Source organism: Mya arenaria, chromosome 4 (assembly GCF_026914265.1).
Source record: "Mya arenaria isolate MELC-2E11 chromosome 4, ASM2691426v1".
Taxonomy (NCBI): Eukaryota; Metazoa; Mollusca; class Bivalvia; order Myida; family Myidae; genus Mya; species Mya arenaria.
Genome location: NC_069125.1, coordinates 63,852,174 through 63,868,272, shown reverse-complemented (window position 1 = coordinate 63,868,272; position 16,099 = coordinate 63,852,174).

Below are 16,099 nucleotides of genomic sequence, written 5' to 3'. Positions count from 1 at the left end.
AAAATAGGGTCACATGGTACAAAAACTATTGTACAAGGTCAAATCTTACAAAATCTTTGAAACAAACTTGAGGAGTTAAATTTAGTCCAATATTTATTAAACTTAGTCAGAATGCTTCCCTTGATGCAGAATGCTTCCCTTGATGAACTTTGTACAAATTCAAAACTGGGTTACATTCGATAAAACAAATCTTAGTCTCAACCGCTTGTAAAAGAGGATCACATGGGGTAAAAAGTGTGTCACAAGGTCAAATATTAGAAATATAAATTTAGTCAGCATGTTACCCTTGATGAACTTCTGGATATGTTTAAAACTCGGTTTCCTGTAGGTTAAAACTAAGTTTTTTTGCCTGCAACCATATTATGGTCATGTGTGTTGTGATTATGTTCAAACTTGGACAGGATTTTACCATTTATGAAATGCACCGCATTTTAAAGTGGTTTACATGGGGTTAAAAACTAGATTACGAGGTCAAATGTAAGAACAAATCTTGGGAACATACTAGAGGTAATATATCTTGACCAATACTTGCGAAACCTAATTAGGATGTTTTCCTTGATAAAATCATTGACTAGATTGAAACTGTGAAACTGGGTTACATGAGATCAGACACACAATTAGAAAACCCAATTACTTATATCACAGAGCGTACATAATGCAAACGCACTGAGTGCAACTGCAAGATTTTACGAAATGTTATTGATAAAGAAAAGACGACAGCGACCTATCCGAGCTTTTGTATGCACCACTTGTTCACCCTTGTTCAACTGAAGTGTTCTAGTTATTGTCACTGTAGTTTGAACAGGTTTGTTGCACCTGGGTAAAAATTGAACTTCTTCCAATGGTATTAATTTAACATTCAAGAGATGCACCTTATTCTTTTTTCCATAATAACCAGTCCTTGAAAGTTCTCTTTTCTATCATTAGCAGGGGCGTAGCCAAGCCTTACTGAATGTTACGCACGAAAGGGGGCGAGTGTGGGAGGGGGAATATCCCTGTAGCCGGTTGGGGGTTCTGGGGGGCCTTCCCAGAAAAAAAAAAAGGGAACTACCATGTTGAGCTCTGAGGTGTATGTGGAGGGATTTATTGGTTCGAAGCTGCCGACTTTGTACTTACCTAGTGATTGATTTAGGCTCAGTAAGCTATCTAGCGTAGCGAAGCAATACTTACTTACGCTGATCTTCCTTTTATTCTGATATCATTTTTTAGCTTAGCCCTCGACTTTGATGCCATTTTTGGCCATATTTATATTTTCATTTTTCATTTTTAATTGATGTTACGCACAAGCGTAAATGCGTAACGCTGGGTACGCCCCTGATTAGTGTAAATATATTTTTTCATCAGCGTCTACAATGATGTTGGTAAAACCATAATGCAGTCTTTTTTATTCATTTTGAACTGAAAATGATAAACATTCTGTATTAATTGTTTTGCGAATCATTCCATGGATTAAAAATCGTTAATGCTGGAAATTAAACCCAAGTGGTATGCATTTCTTGAGATATTTAAAGAAAAAACTTAAAACCTTTTCAATATTTGCCGCTGTTATAGCCATGCCAAAATGATATATATTGGTTTACATTTTTTTAATCTACTCATCCCGACCTTGAATATCAAAATAATACTTTATGAAAGTATGTATACAACTAATGCGAGAACCTGTTAGCTGTGTCACGAACACATCGACATCATGGACATGTTATAAATTATTTGAATCAGCATGGTTACATCTCAATAGTATAAAGATATGAATATTCCAAAATGATTTTCAAGCCCAGAAGAAATCAATATGAATTAGTTAATGCTGTATTATATTGCGTCACGGACATTACAACCGTTGGTGATGTCTATTGTGTTTACATTATCTTTATCGTATTGTACACCTTCTTAAATTTTAAGTAATTGGGCAAAATTCAACTCAAATTCAATTTTTGATGTAATATTTGATCATAAAAAAGTTATACGTCAATATAATTTCTTATGTTTCCTGAACCACTCGAATGATAACACTTTAAGTATCATTTCAAAGCTAACATAGATTCCTACATATAATTTCGTATTTTCGCTTGTCTACGTATATTGATAGTTGTGTATGAAAATATCGGGGTTGGGGGTGGTGGTAAAGAGCAACAGCATAACGTTGAAAATGCCCTCTATGGGGTAAAAGGCAACAAATAATTATTATTATAAAGCAATATTTGATAACATTACTTAGAGCATTCCCTGGGCCTTTGATTGAAACCGATTTTAAAAACAAGTGCATAAAAAGACAAAACAAAATATTAGAAAATAACAGGTTTAATCGTCAGTTAATGTTACTACCACAGCCATAAAGCTTGTACAGCACATTGTCTTAAAAAGCAAAGTCATGGTCATATATATATTCACCACCGTTTTGTATAGTTTCATTTATATCTATATATAATAGCTAAGACAAATATAATAATAAGCTTTTGTTTTTTGAAGAGTCACTGTGTCTGAGATCAATGGTGATGACATACTACAAGACCAATAGATATTCTTATATTGTTAAGGGGCAGCCAATTAGTCATTTTCTGTTACAATGTTTCAATTTAAGAATGCTTTTTAACGTATGTTACTATTGACAGAACCATCCCAATGCATCAAGGCAATCGAAAGGTTCTCAGACAAGAGGCAATAAGATAAGAGGCAAAAAGTATATTTATAACATAACATAAAATTTATACCATAAAATATTATATTTACTGATATAATTACATAATCGTTTGTAGTGTAAGGATTGCCGTCTTAGAACGGTCAATAAAACAGTTCGAGCTGAGTTGTTCTTGAACTCCAGTTATCATAAGTGTCCAAATTAGTAGTAGTAAGTAAGTTATTAAATAAGTTGGTAATTAAGTGGTTAACTAAGTAAGTCAAGTAAACTCAAGAAGCAAGCAATCAAGTAAGCAAGTATTCAAAACTGAAGGGACAAGCCCAGTAGTAAACAAATCATGTATTAACCCTATTTAGAGGCACAGATAAGGGCCCAAAGCGACAATGAAGTAGAGACACAAATGTACAAAAACCACGCATAAACGTACCAGGACAACTGCATTGGACAAGTCAGAGAAAATCAAGTTTACTGGAAGACGAGTCCACTATAGGTTTACATTATTTCATAACTTCACACTTGTTCCAACATTCATCAACTTCTACAGTAAAATTTACATGTAGACATATTAACCATTTTTTCTTGCACTCAACAATATCAGACATCGAACTCAGCAGGAAGAATAGTGCTAAAAATTAAAGGGTCGCATAAGCAAGGTTTTAAACTTACTCTAAATATAGTCTAAAATGCAAGTATCTTCGTAGAATCCAAGAAGATTCGAAAAATACAAGTTTCAAGTTGTATTGGCAATATCGCCCTTTGGCCATTAACAAGTAACATAAACATAGTATATGCGTTGCACACAAAATACAAAAAAATAACACTAAATACAACAATTGTATATGTCCTACCAATACAATTTACTTGAAGGTATTCAACTAAGAAGCAACTGCACCTTAACATAGCAGTGTATATGAATTTAGCCAAACATCTTAAAGTGACATTATTGTTTGATGACATTATCTTTACAAATTAATTCAGTGTATTCCATGATCTATATTTTTTTATTCTAACATTACCCAGTGCCATTAAACCGGGTTTATGTTTAAACTTTTTTACTACTGAGCTTGTTTCTGTAGTTTTTACATTGGGTTGGGTTGCGAATTATAAGTATCAGACCAATGTTGTACAAACTGGTCATTAAGACGTTGCTTTAAAGATAGATACAAGACAAGATTTATCAATATTATTGCTATACCAAAGATGACTAAATCGAAGAGAGTCTAATAAATTCCTAACAGATTTAGACCAGTTATCCTTTGCATTGCTATATGGACAGGCAGCATCATTTACTTGTTCATTAAACATGTGATTTATAAGCGAGGTTGGGGATTTTTTTACCTTGCATAGGAATTTTAGTGCTCTGATTTTACATAGTATAGATAAAGGTAAACGACCAAGCTCTTCCAGAACTAATACATTGGGCGTTTGATTACGAACGCCCAGAATATGTTTACAAAACCTGATATGAAGTTAATCAACCTATTTCATATTATCAATTCCCCAGAACTCACATCCATACATAATAATCTGGGCAATCATGGAGTCAAAGAATGACAACTTAATATTAACATAAGGTGATTGTATGCTTTTAAAGCTTGATATTTCACTGATCTTTCAGTGACTTAACAGCATTTACCAAACTTCCAGTATAATAAAATTTTATACCTAAGAAACATCGAAGCAATCGAAAACTTAAATAGGTTGAGTGTCGACAGTCCAAACAAAATGATTAAATGATTTACGTTTTTAGAAGATACATATTATGGTTTTACCAACAACATTTTTAAGACCGCATTTACATGAATATCTCTGAACAGCACAAAGCTGGGCTTAAAGACTAATAGGATCAGTAGTGATCAGTACAATGTCGTCCGCAAATAGTAGCATATACAACGTCAGGTTATGAATATCACTATTAGTCAGATTATCAAAACTAACATTGTCTTTAATATCATTTATACACAAAATAAAAAAGAGGAGAAAGGGCTTCCCCTTGTTCCAAAGCAAGAAAAATATTAAAGATATACAGTTAAACAAATAAAATATATACGAAAGGAATCGAAAACATTTTACGAACAGTCTTTTAAATAAATATGAGACAACATCGGCTAGCAGAAAACGGTTTCAAGAAAAACTCTAAAACGGTGGTAAAAAATACATTTCAAAATCTGAAAGCCAAAGATTTTTTTGATGATTTTGCCTTTCAGGGTAGGAAAATAATAGCACTACTTGGGAAACTCTAACGCTCGAATCATCGAATCATGGAATAAGTGTAATTATAATAATTGTTCGGCAATTAATGTCACAGACAGTTATATCAATATTATTTTTTTAAGAAATTCATCTTCATATACTAAAAAATTTCATTTATGTGAATAATACCGTTTCTTTTTAAGTATAAAAAAAGTCATTAAGTCGACCAGCAAGTCTAATTAAAGCAAGCATTGTACACACATGTAGCTTTTGGAGAAATTCTCCGTAGAAATCAGGATAATTTGTACCATTAATAATCAGGGATTTAAGATTGTAAGTATATACGCCGTAATGCTTCGTGAAAAACGGAGAAAAGGTTTTACTCCATATATGCAATTATGTTCTCATTACACCAAAATTGATTGGCGGCGTAAAATATTTAAGGAATGAATTGCATGATTGATGTTATTATCGGGGTATGAACGCAGTTTGGCTAGTTAAAGTGTGTTTAGGTCAAAGAACTCCACGCGTACTTTAACACAGTGTGGACATACCACGTGGTTTGTGACGTCACATTTGTTTATTGCAAGAAGCAATATACATCTCGCTTCAGATAGGCAAATCGCTGTAAGTTTGTTATTATCAATTTTTACAAAACAAGGGGAAAATTGGCCACTATACACGGTTCCTGAGCGATATGTAGATCAATATATATTTTATAAAAAAAATCGTGGGCAATCGCTCAGAATGTATATCACTTTTCAGTTCCAAAAATATGTTAATATGTATATTTATCATGTTTGCTAATCAAAAGCAAAATGTATATGGTTATAGCAAAAAAACAGTTTTAGGAGTAACAATGGCCAACCTCTTTTCATTTAAATAATAGCTGTGACCCCCGTCTTTTTAAGTATCAATCTTGATTAAATGCATAATTATTGACACAATTAATGGTAAAGTGGATACATCAGGGATAAACCATGAATTCGAACAATTGAAGCGAACCCCTGTTTATTGACACAATGATGATTTGATCATTGTATAAAATAACTGCTTCCAAATTATGCGGCCTCCGCCTTTTTTCTTCGGTTTCGGTATAGTCACTTCTTGTGGCAAAATCACTGCCACATTTATCACACAGGAAAGTTCGTGCTTCATAATGGGCACTGCGTCTGAAATGAAGAAAGATAATATACATATTTATCAACCCCGATGCCGTGTCAGACTTGCTGGTCTATCATTTCTCAACCCCGTTGCCGTGTCAGAGCTGGTTCACTCTCATTTCTCAACCTTGTTGCCGTGCTAGAGTTGGCTCACTATCATTTATTAACCACCGCGTTGCCGTGTCAGAGTTGGTCCACTATCATTTCTCAACCCCGTTGCCGTGCCAGAGTTGGTTCACTCTCATTTCTCAACCTCGTTGCCATGTCAGAGTTGCTTCACTCTCATTTCAACCCCCGTTGCTGTGTCAGAGTTGGTTCATTATCATTTCTAAACCTCGTTGCCGTGCCAGAGTTGGTTCACTATCATTTCTCAAATACGTTGCCGTGCCATTGTTGGTTCACTCTCATTTCTCAACCCCGTCGCCGTGTCAGAGTTGCTTCACTCTCATTTCTCAACCCCGTCGCCGTGTCAGAGTTGCTTCACTCTCATTTCAACCCCCGTTGCCGTGTCAGAGTTGCTTCACTCTCATTTTTCAACCCCGTTGTCGTGTCAGAGTTGTTTCACTCTCATTTCTCAACCCCGTTGCCGTGCCAGACTTGCAACACCCTCATTTCTCAACCCCGTTGCCGTGCCAGAGTGGCTTCACCCTCACTTCTACACCCCGTTGCCGTGTCAGAGTTGATTTACCCTCACTTCTACACCTCGTTGCCGTGTCAGAGATCGTGTCAGCGATGCTTCACCCTCATTTCTCAACCCCGTTGCCGTGTCAGAGTTGCTTCACCCTCATTTATCAAACCCGCTGCCGTGTCAGCGATTCTTCGTACTCATTTATCATCCCGTTACAGTGTCAGAGTTGCTTCACTCTCATTTTTCAACCCCGTTGCCGTGCCAGAGTTGGTTCACTATCATTTCTCAAATCCGTTGCCGTGCCATTGTTGGTTCACTCTTATTTCTCAACCCCGTCGCCGTGTCAGAGTTGCTTCACCCTCATTTCTCAAACCCGTTGCCGTGCCATTGTTGGTTCACTCTCATTTCTCAAATCCGTTGCCGTGCCATTGTTGGTTCACTCTCATTTCTCAACCCCGTCGCCGTGTCAGAGTTGCTTCACTCTCATTTCAACCCCCGTTGCCGTGTCAGAGTTGCTTCACTCTCATTTTTCAACCCCGTTGCCCTGTCAGAGTTGTTTTACTCTCATTTCTCATCCCCGTTGCCATGTCAGAGTTGGTTCACTCTCATTTCAACCCCCGTTGCCGTGTCAGAGTTGGTTCATTATCATTTCTAAACCTCGTTGCCGTGCCAGAGTTGGTTCACTATCATTTCTCAAATACGTTGCCGTGCCATTGTTGGTTCACTCTCATTTCTCAACCCCGTCGCCGTGTCAGAGTTGCTTCACTCTCATTTCAACACCCGTTGCCGTGTCAGAGTTGCTTCACTTTCATTTTTCAACCCTGTTGCCGTGTCAGAGTTGCTTCATTCTCATTTTTCAACCCCGTTGCCGTGCAAGACTTGCAACACCCTCATTTCTCAACCCCGTTGCCGTGCCAGAGTGGCTTCACCCTCACTTCTACACCCCGTTGCCGTGTCAGAGTTGATTTACCCTCACTTCTACACCTCGTTGCCGTGTCAGAGATCGTGTCAGCGATGCTTCACCCTCATTTCTCAACCCCGTTGCCGTGTCAGAGTTGCTTCACCCTCATTTCTCAAATCCGCTGCCGTGTCAGCGATTCTTCGTACTCATTTCTCATCCCGTTACAGTGTCAGTGTTGCTTCACTCTCATTTCTCAACCCCGTTGTCGTGTCATAGTTGCTTTACTCTCATTTTTCAACCCCGTTGCCGTGTCATAGTTGCTTCACTCTCATTTCTCAACCCCGTTGCCGTGTCAGAGTTGCTTCACTCTCATTTCTCAACCCCGTTGCCGTGTCAGAGTTGCTTTACTCTCATTTCTTAACCCCGTTGCCGTGTCAGAGTTACTTCACTCTCATTTCTCAACCCAGTTGCCGTGTCAGAGTTGCTTCACTCTCATTTCTCAACCCCGTTGTCGTGTCATAGTTGCTTTACTCTCATTTTTCAACCCCGTTGCCGTGTCATAGTTGCTTCACTCTCATTTCTCAACCCAGTTGCCGTGTCAGAGTTGCTTCACTCTCATTTCTCAACCCCGTTGCCGTGTCAGAGTTGCTTCTCTCTCATTTCTCAGACCCGTTGCAGCATCAGAGTTGCAAAATCGCATCTGAACATAGTCGATAACATAACGTCGATGAGCGTCCTTAAAAAATACAATTCAAGGGATTCTGTCAAATTAATCAAATATCATACTTGTGGCTTGAAATACTTCCACTAAGCGGAAATTTAAAAATAAAAAATGACATGTGCAATATCTGACCAAAAGTATAGTTTTTAGAAGAAAACATTTCGTTTTCAAAACAGGAAGTTAAAAACAAATGTGGTTTTATAGTTTCAACTTTTTGACAGAAATCCCATTTACACCGTTTACTGCCGTCTTAGCATTTATGGCGCTTCGAATATAATGATTAAATGTTATTATTTCTCTACCTGGTGTCTTTCTTCAATATCTAAGCAGCCTTTCAGAGCATTGTATGTCCTATAACCCTTTAATTGCAAAGAGATCACGGTGAATGTAAAGGTTCCTTGCCGTCACCTGTTATTTTCTGAAAGAAATCACAGGGAGATATTGTTATATTAGAAGACCTTGTTGTAACCTCTTATTTTCTCAAAATGTTGTGAACATTATTGACACTCCCATCATGCAATGTGGCACATTGAGGGAACAAACTTTTTCTGTGAATAGTTGGCAAGTTCTAAGCATACTTTTTGTTATACAAAGTTATTACTACAACTGAAAATAATTTCAAAGGAGTCATGGTCTTATCTGATAATTGATAAACATGTATAATCTATGTCATCCTTATTAAGTTCAAAGTCCTGTTGACATATTAAACTAAGAATGTTCGAACAAAGATAATATCAAAGTTTGCCCACTATAAATATATTTTTACATGCAGAGTAGAAGATGTTGAATTTGTCACCGAAATACAAAAAAGGGACAACAAATGCGTTTCATATCATATGTTTTAAAATAGTCCTTGTAGTGACGATAACACGTAATATTCTTGTGTTAGTCAGTCATCTTAAACGAGACGCAAATAGTATTTTTGTTCAAGTAGATAATGGCAATTTAAGAAGTGAAAACTCTGTGACGAACAGTTAATGTCCAGTGGTAAACATGTTTTTTGAAGAAAATGAAGCGGACAATTTTTGTACACAACATTATGCCAATACTTCAAGCCCGGAAATCCGCATGTGGGTTTTTTCAATATTTACGTCACGTGACACCGGTACAAACAAAGTTAATCGATAGCGCCAAATTTAAACGCTGTTTTTAGCAAAACAATCGTAATTTAAGAGTAAATAAACACAACATGGTTACAAAACGCTGCAGTTGGGGAACTTGCAAAAGTGACAGTCGGTATAAAGACAAGCCACACATGAAAGACGTTTATTTTAAGCCATTTCCTAAACCAACAAAGAGCCACGACCGTTGTAAACAGTGGATCAAAAATTGTGGCAGACCACATCAGGATATATCGGTTGAGAAAATTGGAAAACATCATTTCGTATGCTCGAAGGTTTGTTTGTAATGTCCTGATGTAAGACTAAATATTAGTTAAATGAAGAATTCGTATCGGAAGTGCAGTATGCAGGCCTATATTATTGACAGTGGTTGCTTGATATTACTTTTTATGAGTATTAACTCTAATAAGACCAGCACACTGTCATTAAGTTTATTTGTCAATGTATTTTGGTAAAAACGTAAATACTTTGTAGCTGATACAACAATGAATTTATTTATTTTCAGCACTTCCTTGAGGCAGCCATAGATCCAATACCTGCCATCTACCCCACCCACACCTCAACACCCATTGCCACTTCAAGTCGCAAACGACCGTCAGAGAGAAGAACACCTCAACAGCAGTCTAAAAAGTCTAAATTAACATATTCCAACCGTGAGAATTTTAGCATTGATAACAGCACACATGAAAATATATATTTCCATGCAACTTAAACCTACCTGTGTTTTAGGATATCATTCAGTGCGAAAATAGTCCAGATGTTAAAATAGAGAGTATTAGTAGCACAAAAAACTTTGGAACACAGACATCTGATAACACATCGGTTGACTTTATTCACCATATTCTAAACAACAATGCTAAATGTTTTCAATATACTGGTTTCCCAACAGTAGCACTTCTTCACTGGCTTTTTGACTGGATATTGCCTGCAGCTCAAAATACTAAGCTTTGGGATGGTAAATACAAGAACACTCCACGTTCCAACCAAACCCGAGAGAGAAAAAGAACATCACAATCATTATTTATAGAAATGTTACTCTGTTTAGTTAAAATTCGAATGGGATTTGGAAACAAACATTTGTCTTAACTGTTTGGTGTATCTAATAGACATGTCAGTAGAATTTTTATATCTTGGACCAATTTGTTACACCAGTGTTTAAAGGCTTTAATTATATGGCCTTCAAAAAAAATAGTCAAAGTAAACTTACCCCAATCATTTGCTAGATATCCAAGAACACGTGCAATTATTGATTGTACTGAGTATTTTGTACAAAAGCCATTGAGACCAGCTGCTCAAAAGGCAACATGGTCAAATTATAAGCATTCAAATACATTCAAACAAATAATTGGTATATCTCCATCTGGAGCTATTACATTTATATCTAACATTTACCCTGGTTCTATAAGTGATGCCAAAATTGTACAAGTTTCAGGATTTATAGACAATATTGAAGAAGGCGATGATTTAATGGCTGCTCGTGGTTTTAATATAAGGCACTTGTTACTTCCAAAGAAAGCTACACTAAATATACCGGCATTTACACATGGAAAATGCCTCAGCAGTAAAGCAATTAAACGTTCAAGATATATTGCCTCTGTTAGAATTCATGTTGAAAGAGATATCCGAAGAATGAAGACCGTTAAAATTTTGTCAGCCATAATTCCATTGAAGTTTCGATTTCTGTTGAGGCAAATTACAACAATTGTTGCAGTTGTTAGCAACTTACAGCCATGTCTCGCCTAAAGTATATGCCACATTCTCTTTTTTGCCAAATAGGTATATGAGTATACATTCTTTTTATGTATAAAAATTAAGCATTTTTATGTACATGTGTTCTTATGTCAGGGAATAATGTATACTTTTGTATAAAACCAAAACCCAAAGTGGAAGTATGAAATCAATATGTATGTACAATACTTATATCTGGTAATAAATGTGTGATTACATTCTTGAACCTGAATTTTGAATTTCCAGCATTAAAACCTACATCTTGTAGGTAAAGTTTGGTACAAGTACACTAAAACAACTGGATCAATTACTCCCTCATTTGATAACCTGCTTTTTTATCATATCAGAAGATAGATGGACTATACAACAGATGCAAACATTGAACAATGTTTAATGGTATTTATACATCAGTTATGGTACAAAAGCTCATGCAGAGAGAGACTTGTATGTTTCAATATGAATATGTTATTCAATAACACATTAATACAAATATGAATTTTGTTCATTTAAAGATTGCTTCAATTGTATTTGAAATATAGAACAAAACAATATTTAACAATAACTTTGCCAGTGTGTAACATTGTCATAAATAGCAGATCAGCATATTGCAATATTGTGATTGTTTTCCTTGGACCATACTATTGAATATTGTAGATATATTGCCTTTCATGGTTTTTATGTTTGAATATCAGGAAAGCAATATACTTCGTGTACAAATTATACCAAAATAATGGTATCACAAGGCATCAATGGATGGAAAAATACAGGAATGCCATTTGTGCACCGTATACCTTAAAGATATAAATTGAGCAAGAGCAACAATTCTTTTAACATATGTTCTAGAATCCCAAAAATATAATTATGTTTAAAAGACTTACCAAAATAACAGTTGTAATAAAACTGTTATGCTGTCTACATGAGATGAACACAGACAATGTATTTGTCCTTCAATTTGTACAGCATGTGTTTTTCAAAAGTGGAAAGTATGCATCAGTGTATCAGTGTAAAACTTTAACAATTTATTTTTAGAATTATTCCATGACTCTACAAAGTCAACTGTTATGGAACAAATGCCTTTGTGTGTGTACCCAACCAACACACATTTTGTGAGGCCAGTTACTCCCATTTGTCCTTGTACTTGGTCAAAATATGTATGTGAATGCCTCAATGTTATATTATTGTTTTCATCTTCAACACAGACATTTGAAAGTTTCAAGGCATTTTTAGGGTGAAAACACTTACTAGTATATTTATACATACACTTTATTTCAATCAAAAATTTCCCACATATTTTGCAATCAACTATTCCATCTGGTGAACAAGCTAAAACTGGGTCTTCATTAGAAACAACTAGCCCAGGAACTTTTACAGAACAATGTTTATGTTTAAACCTATGTGTCTTATAAAAATGTCACGGGCTTTATGTTCAAATCGCTGTCCAAATAATATGGAGTCTGGTATAGAGTGTTCTGCAAACACTGAATTTTTTTGTAAAGCAATTGCTGTTCGATTTAAATCAGTTGAATGTGTAATTTTATGAAAATTGGATGCAGTTAATAGTCCTTTTCTCATCCGCTGCCAGTTATAATTTTTTAATTGACCTCTTGTTAATTTTTCAATTTGTTCACATTCATTCTCTGAATAAGTAAGATAATAATACATAAATATATTAGAACAGTTACAAGATATATTTTCACATTTATGTTCCTTCATAAATTGTTCAGGTCTTTCCAATGATGTTTTGACGCTCAGATGTGATGAAGTACAATTCTTTTTATATGAGCAGTCATACATGGTACGTATTCCGCAGGCTGTTGGTTGAAGAGTTTTCACTTTTTCAAGGAAATCGTTAGGATCAGGCACTGGATACTCGTCAGACAATGGCGAATACAGTGGCATTACTGTCTGTGTGCCGCAAACAGGAAACAAAAACCTTAACTATAGGCAAGTAAGAAAAGGCCAGAGTATGAAATGTTAAGGTTATTGTCTTAAGATGCGGCTTGTTGGCAGTTTATTTCCATCTTTAAAAATACATCTATTTATACATTTATAAATATATATATATAACTTATTGACTGGGTCTCAGACAGGGGTGAGGGATGTTAATCTAATATTTTATAGCCTTTAATATTTTTTGGTACATGTAGTATTATGCAGATAATTTTGAGTTAATATAAGTATTGGAAAAAATAATTTGTGTTTACACACGTTTATCAAAACACATACAATGCAGGAGAAATTATTTTTTCCAATTCTTATATTAACTCAAAATAGGTACTTAGCATGTGCTCATCACTAATACAGACACAGCTTGGTTATTTTTAGAAAACATTTAATTCACTACCTCTAACTCAATTTCATATGGTGGGTGCTAAATATAGAACTTATCTTAAAGTAAATTAACTAAAGATAAATGAAATATACCTGGGCTCCACCACCATAATTGAAGTCTCAAGTTGTGAGGCAGGAATAGGGTTGCCAAGTTGATCGGCCTGAGAAGCACGCCGAACCCACATACATGGCCCTGAAGTACAGCTGGTCTTGAATGCCGTTTTCATTTCATCAAACAAACACATGCTCCGTAACCTGGAATCACTTCGCAAGGCGGACAAGTTAGCTTTCTGTCAGTATTTACTTCAACAAGAAATGGTAATTTGGGGTCAACGTTTTGCTTTCTTTTTCACACATTTACAGACTGTTTAAATTGATCGTAAACGAGTTCAAACGATAATGCTGTTACACGTCAGGTTAAAATCATGTATAATGTCCCTAGCAAATACTGTTTCATTGTCTCTCTAGTGTGCATGTTATTGCGTTTTGTCTTTGTACTTCGGCAATGGTCAACGTACGTAACTTAAAAGCTGTGAAAAACTTAATATACGTTCATTTTACAATTTCTATTTCAAAATTGACAATTGTTTACCAGCGGAGTCCGGGGAATCCTACTCAAGAAAATCAAAAGAGATCATACAAAATAGTATGTGTAATGCATGCAAGGAAAAAGAGAAAGGTGCACTGACTTTCAAGTGTTCAATGTGGTGTGGAATGGCACTGCTACGGGGCTGATTTGAATATATTCATAGTGATCAGTATATAGTGTATAAACTTTGTCACACCATGTGTTTGTTTATTCATTATGTTGTAGTTAAGAAGATTATAAGTATCTTAGTTAAGAAGATTATAAGTATCTTTCATGGCCAAGAGTGTAAGATAGGTTCATCCCAACCCGAGCGTGGGTGAAACCTCGTTTCCGTAGAACACACTGCGCGAGGGTTGGGATGAATCTTTCTTACTCGAGCGGCTATGGTAGATGCCTTTGCTCCAACCTCAGTTAAACAAAATAAAGTTAAATGCATTTTTTTCGCTGGAACACTTTTTGTGCGTAGCGAAAATAATTTGCGTATAGATAGATATGTGATAATTCGTGGTTGTCATGGATATGCGTGCAGTGATTCAGATTATGCAAATAGTCAACTCGTTCTTTAAATAGTTTTGAGTACCATTTGAAGCGAGAAATAATTAATTTGGATTTTAAATATTGCAACAAGACAAAGTTTCAATGATTCTTCAGACGACGGTTTTCAGTAAGGGAGGTAATTGTGTGATGACAATAAAAAAGGAGTTCCATGCGGGTACGTGTTTAATTTCTGCCCGTGGGCAAAAAAAAGGATTTTCAGCATGGACATTTTTATTTATCTTCATATCTAAGGTGGGAGAAAAATGATCTTTGTATTAGTCTTAATAAATTATCTATTGTGTCCCGGTATATTCCGTAAAAGAAGTAAAATCACTATTGTCGAGCCTACGGCCTTTAAACGCTATCAGCGCTTTCATGCTATGCAACCATCGGTAAGAACCATCATTGCATTGATCTGAAGTACTTTAAGGAAAAGTCAGTCCTAAGTATTCGATGTTAGCATAAACTTGAACAAGGCTAATCAAAACGCCGCGGATGTTTTTTTAAACATTAAAAGACGCAGAAGCAGTTCACCAGTATACCAAGTGTGAGGTATCTGGATACAAGCATTCTTCAGTTATTGAACAAAATCTGATTTTAAGCTCAAGGTCACCACTACCTTGACTTTTGACCAACAGAGGTCAAAACGTTAGGGTACTGGTCAAGTTTGAGGAACCTTTACTTAGGTCGACGTCGTATGGTCACAACTTTCGGTCACAACGACCCTTACTCTTACCCATTTATTTTAAAAGCGGAAGAGTTAATATGCTGGTCATGACCAAGCTGCCTACAAAGTTTGAGGTCCTTGGGCCTTAGCGTTTTTGTAGTTGTTTACCGTTGATTCATGGACCTACAACTTAATACGGTTTATCTTTTGGTCACGAAAATAATACTACCAAGGTTGAGGTCCCTGACCCAAAGCGTTTTTCAGTTATTGAATGTGAACCGATTTTCAACTGAAGATCGCCACGACCTTGACCATTGACCTACTGACCTCAAAGTCAAATAGAGTTCATATTATAGCCATTACCTACCTACCTAGATTTCTGTTCCCAAGCGTTCTTCATATATTGATCAGAAACTGATTTTCAGATGAAGGTAATGTAAGGTCACCACGACATTAAACTTCGACCAACTGACCAAAAAATCAAAAGGCCTTATATGTTGGTCATGACCAACCTGCCTACAATGTTAAAGGATCTTGGTCATAAGCGTTCTTTAGATATTGATCGGAAACCATTGGGGCGGACGGATGGACGGTCAGAAGATCAGATAAATACGCAACCCTTTGGGGCATAAAAATCACAGGTTTTGTAAAACTAACGATTAAAAACCTAGATTTAATGCTTTTAGTTCTGGGTTACGAGTATCGGACGCTTCGGATGAATAAGGGAAATTGTAAACTCTTCCACTTAATAAGGGGTATGATTATACACACTGAGCTCGAGCTAGTATTCATAAAACATATTAAGTCATTTCTTAACTTTAGTCGATTTCCTAAAATGTTCATGGTCAAAATAAGAAAAAAAGCAAGGTTTTAAGCATGAAGTTA